Genomic DNA, 5,933 nt, shown 5'->3' with positions numbered 1-5,933 from the left:
TTCAAGGGTATTCTAAGGCCCTAAATTAATTTTGTTTTTGTAGAGTAATCTAGGGCCGGATTTAGTTCTTAAATTTTGTTTGTTTCAATATTGATTAGGGGACTAATTCTGTAGCCTAACTATCAAAAGGTTACTGACACCACTTATTTTAATGAAACACGATTGTAACTGATTACTATGCCAATCGAAATTTAATCCCAAGTTAAGTAGGCGGTTATCGCTTTATAAGTCTTCTTTGTCGTAAATTAACTCTTTGTTAACATTAAGGCACTTTAGCTTCAAGAACACCAAGTATCAAATCCTATTTTGTCCCATTAGGGGTTGCATTATAAATTGTTAGTTTCTTATTTTTTCTAGGAATAGTTTGTTGAGTTAGAAGTGTCGATATCAAAGGCGGGTAATCACGTGCAAATACACAAATGTCTGATAATTGCTGAGTAACGTTGTAGGATAACTTGGAGGATCAATAACGTTTGTAGTCGGTTGGTCGTTGTAGACTTCTCAAACCATTAAGGTACCACTCATTCCATTATATTATACCGATAAAAGTTTCACAAAAATACACATTTGTGAAATGCCACCCGATGATCTTGACAAAAAAGCCATTCCTGCAACATAGCATGACTAATAGCTACATACAAACAATCATAAGTACATATATCAACAATAAAAAAAGTCATAAAAACATATACATTTATGAAATCTCAGCCGTCCAATCAAGACGATCTTCTAAAAAAAAAACTATTGCATAAGCTATCGACCTCTCACTATCTAATGTCCTGGATGTTATGTAGATAAACTCAAGTGTATTCAGACTGAATAAATATGTAAATAATTAATTATATGGGCAGTAGACTGAATATGGGTTGTAGATGGTGGTGTCTCTCTCACTCTAGATCGCGTTTCTCACTCTCTCTTGCACGGAGCCAAATGGCGCCAGCCACCCAAACATCCAGTAGCATAGTGGGATGAGGTGAGAAGCATCCAGAACAAGAAGCTTCACCACCCATCGTATTTAACCATATAAAATACGATGGGCCTCCGTAGGAACGCCATTGAGAAGAAGACGGTGGCCACTCGACATATATGTGCAGGTGACGAAGCAACGATAACCGCGGCGTCTGGACAAGCGGGTAGCAGCAGCATGGAAGAGCAACGAGAATTAGCGCATCTGCAGGAACACCATCCATGGTGTTCCTGCGTGCGAGAGCACGAAAAAGTAGGGAAGTTCATGCCCAGGCCATGCCGCTAGTGCAGGGACAATTAGATCGACAACGTGCACATGATCTACCACAACCCACGGAAACCAGAAGGGATAGCGCATGCAGGCATGTAGAGCCAGAGAAGCAGCATCAGCACACCTCTGGAGGAACACTCCATCGAGAGCACCAACAACGTCAAGAATGACCAGGGCCTCCGCAGCGACGCCATCGAGGAGAAGACAGCGGCCACTTGACGTGTGCAGGTGACAAAGCGATGCCAGCTTGTGGACAAGCGCGCATCTGCCATGCAACCAAGTCGGCGAAGACACGGCACCACTTTTCACGGAAATCGCAAACAGGGACAATGAAACTCACTGAAACCCGCAAACAGTGACAATGAAATTGCAAACATTAACATTTTGGGGCTCATTTGTAAATTGTTAAATTTGCAATTTCAAACAGCGACTGCAAACATTTTGGGGCTCACTTATAATTGTTAAATTTGGGGCTCACTTGTAATTGTTAACTAGTATTAAGGTAGATTCACTTATGTCAGAACTTATGTAAGTTTTAAATATTAATAAAAAAATTAGAAGGTTTTAAATGGTATCACATTTTAATTAGAAGGTTTTCTAAGGTGAAAATGATGTCTTTAAAGGTGGTAAAAGTTGTCCAATAAAATATGGATAAGTGGGTAGAGTAGGTAGATGATATTAAATTGAATATGAGGTTATTTTACTATAAAAAACCACTTTTACTTGTTTAAACTATATACTATGTAAATTATTTTTTTAGATTTTAATTTATTCTCTTTTTACATTATAGTATTTTTTATTATGCTTTTTTTAATTGAATATTAACATTGACCCAAAAATTAGTTTTTGGGATTTATCTTAATAAAGTTAAAATATTGAAAACGTTCATTTATTTAAGTGTAAAAAGAGTGATTTGAGATACTGAAGAAAACTTTTATAAATGTCAAATAGTTGTTAGTCAGTTCATAAATCATGTTATCAATTGAAATGTTTATTTTTTTAAATAGTAATGGCGCATAAGCAATCAACTTTGTTAGCGTTGCCTGGCTTTACACGTTCTGTTGCTGTATCCAAAAGAAGGCTAAAAGCAGAGAGATTCGAGTTTGCATGGTTCTGAAGGTGTCTCTAGTAACACCCAAGAGTATGAGGTAGAGAGAATTAAAAATGCTTACAGTATGTGGAACGATACATGGAATATACCTTTTTTGGGCGCATTTTGATGCTGCACGTGGTCGTATGTTTTGGACTATATGCCAAAAAATGAGAAAATGTAGAAGTGAATTCGGTACATGTGGAGCAGTGAATATACCACTAAGTGCTATTAGAGTGCATGCCTCTTCACACCAGCATAAATGGGCTGCTTACTCTGTCAACTATGGCAAAAATGCTTTGAAAGAAGGAATAAAGCGACAACAAGGTGATGTGGATTTGGGAGTTTTAAATTTGTTTCGATGTGCCTACTACATTGCCAAGGAGGATCTTGCTTTTAACAAGTTTTCAAACCTTATTGAACTAATGTCTATGTGTGGTGTGCAAACTCTTCCCAAAGAGCTTTATCAAAATGATAAGGTTGAACCCTTGTTTGCCTCATTCATTAGTGAATTGATATGCCAAACTGTCATCTAGAAAGTGAAGGCTTCTCCTCTCTTTGGACTCATGGTTTATGAATCAACAGACATTTCTGTTATGGAGCATCTTATAGTGTATGCAAGCTACATGCATGATAATGATGTGCAAACTTCTTTTTTGGGTTTGCTTAAGGTCATGGATCGTTTAACAAAGGGATTAGAAACTACCTTGGTTGGATTGTTAGATGAATATGGTCTTGATCGTTTAAAACCAGTGAGGTTTGGTTCAGATGGAGCATCTTGCTGCCTTGATGAAAAAGAGGAGTCCTTTCATGACTGCCATCCATTGTGTTGCTCATAGAACAAATTTATGCATGTCTGACGCATTCAAAAACTCACAACATGCTAATTTCATGGATACAACCTTAAATAAGATTGTTGCTTTGTTTAAGAAGAGCTTTAAACATTCAGCAAGGTTAGCTCAATTGCAAGAAGAATTTGACTGTCCACACCTTAAGATGGATACAATCCATAAACTAAGGTGGTTAAGTCGGCATAAAGTTCTTGTAAAAGTATGTGAAGTACTTGAGCCACTTCTCCTATGCCTAAAAAAGGAGAATCAAAGATTGTATAGGATAGTTGCCAACTTCAAGTTTATATACATGTTGCATTTCTTGGCAGATGTGTTAGATCATTGGTTAATTTGTCACTAGTGTTTCAGAAAACTTTTGTGAATGTGACAAGCATACCAAGCTTGATATCTTCTACTATTGCCTTTTTAGATGTGGAGTTTTCAGCTGGTCCATGCTATATAGATATGAATTTGCAAGGTCATGATGGTTATGGATTTTCATCCATTCCTAAATTTGGTCGTTACTAGCAGGGTTGGTTGTGGACAATGTGTAAGGCAATTAAAGGTGGTATGTATTAATGGGGTAAGGATTGAGCGATGTGCTGTTGGAAGTGACTTGGTTGCAGCTTTTGATTTTCAAATGAAATTTTGCAATGAACTTAAGAATCACTTGAATAGTAGATTTGCCGTTTTTCTATAGTAAAAAATTACAATATTCTTGCTCCTCTTGCATGAACTTAAGAATCACTTGAATAGTAGATTTGTCGTTCTCCTATAGTAAAAAATTACAATATTCTTGCTCCTCTTGGATTTCTTTCATCCAAAGAGTTGAAAAACTATGGTGTTGTTGAGTTGGATGCCTTGGTTTTGCATTATGGATATGCTGTCACCACGTTGGAAGATGGTACACATATTGATGCAATGTTAGATGAGAGATGCTTAAGAAAAGAGTTTCATGTGTTCAAAATTCAAGGTGCGTCAGATTGGAAAGGAAAGTCACTCAAGAGGAAACTTGGTGCTTGATTGGGAGAAATGATGTGTGGCATCAAAAGTATCCTACATTGTTATATCGAGCTCAAATTGTAATGTTGCAATGTAGTAGTACTGCAATGTGTGAAAGAGGTTTTAGTGTGCAGAACATTATCAAAAGTAAGTTGAGGAACCAGTTGGAAACGAAGAGAATGGAAATACTAATGCGCATTTCTGAAGGACTGCCACTCATGTCCTTTGATGTTACAGATACTATTGGCTTATGGGGAGTTGGAGCAAAGGCCTCAAGACACGTTTATTCACATGTGTCTTGGGATATTTGATTGATTTAGAACTTCAAAAATGTTCTATATTTGTCTTTCTATTGAAGTGTGATTGCCAAACCACTTCTATGGTTGTCTATAATCACTTCTATGATTATATCAAATTGACTATGTGATGTTTTAATGCTTTATCAACTATCAAGATGGGTACTATGATTTTTTCTTACATCATTGTGCAATTTTTAATTTGTTAATATAAAGTTTTTAAAGTTTATTTTTCGATGTGAAGAGGTTTTGTGCTTTTATATCTTAAAAGTTAGAGGTTTTTTCTTGAGAATAGTAAAATTTGAAGTTTTAAGCTCTTGAAATTTGTTTGTTTGTTTTTTTTTTGCAAGTGTAAAGTTAGAGGGTTTTTTGGTGCAAATCATATATAATTTTTCTGGAACACTGCAACACATGGACTGTTGCAAAAAGACATGTGGACTAGACTTTAATACTAGTTCAAGTTTCAAAAAAGAAGGCGGATGCTAAAAGCTAAAAAGAGAATAGCTTTTATTATTAAAAAGATTCTTTTTAGACTATATGTGAGTTTTAAAGCGCTTTTGGGCAAGAACTATAAATTCAACTATTCTCTCATTGTTGAGACATGGAAAAAGAGAAGAAAGATCTCTAGCTCTAAGAACTTGTACTTAAGACTCCTCCAAGGGGTTTTATCTAATATAACTTGGAGGGGGGTCAACCCAGGATTATTTCGACCCCTAGTGTGGTGTCTTCTCTCTCTACTCTCTCTCTCTCTCTCTCTCTCGTTTATTTTTAGTTTTTCTCAAGGTTTTATGCGTGAAGTTGTTGTTTCCTTTGAAGATAAGCTAAGTACGCATGCCACAACCCTTATTACGAAGGTGTGTTTTAGTGGTATCAGAGAGAGAAGGTAATCTCTCTCTCCTATTGAGGGATAAGGAGCTTTACACCCAATGCTTTTTGCTTTTTCTTCAAGCAATGGGAAGCATTCACCACCGAGAAGAGGACCAAGCCACCAAAAGTGGAAAGCAAACCCTAGAAGACCGAAGAACCCACATGGTCAAAGTTATGACACTTATCTCCAAGAACTCGATTTGATGAAATTTTTTGAGCAACTATCTAAGAAGATTAAGAAAATGAAGAAAGGGGATTCGGAACCAACAAAGGAGGATACAGCTGAAAAATCAAACGTCTTCATCAAACGGATCTCCCTCAAAGAGATCACCCAGTCCTCCACCTTCTCGTGGAAGGAAGAGGAGCCATTCTAAATCAGCCCATTCTCATCGTGGGAAAGTCCTAACCCATGCTCCACTAGAGCTTGTTCCCATGCTCCCGTGCTCACAAGCCTAATGTGGGTTAGCCTCCTAGTATATGCACACATAATGTGCATATAACATAGCACACATAATGTACATATAACATACTTCCCCTCTCTCAAAACATTGCAGTCTTGCAATGAAAAGAAGGAGAACTACGCTGAACAATCTCAATTGACTCCCAAGTCG

General features: G+C 37.0%; 1 pseudogene; it reads left to right on the top strand.

The window, feature by feature from the left end:
• The first annotated feature begins 2,497 nt into the window (after positions 1–2,497).
• Positions 2,498–3,518, top strand: LOC147621959 (uncharacterized; annotated as a pseudogene).
• Positions 3,519–5,933: the final 2,415 nt, after the last annotated feature.

The sequence above is a fragment of the Cibotium barometz genome, chromosome 29 (genome assembly GCF_041138505.1).
Source record: "Cibotium barometz isolate CiBa-2024 chromosome 29, ASM4113850v1, whole genome shotgun sequence".
NCBI lineage: Eukaryota > Viridiplantae > Streptophyta > Polypodiopsida > Cyatheales > Cibotiaceae > Cibotium > Cibotium barometz.
The sequence above is the reverse complement of the archived record's forward strand: the minus strand, read 5'-3'. Positions and strand labels throughout refer to the sequence as shown.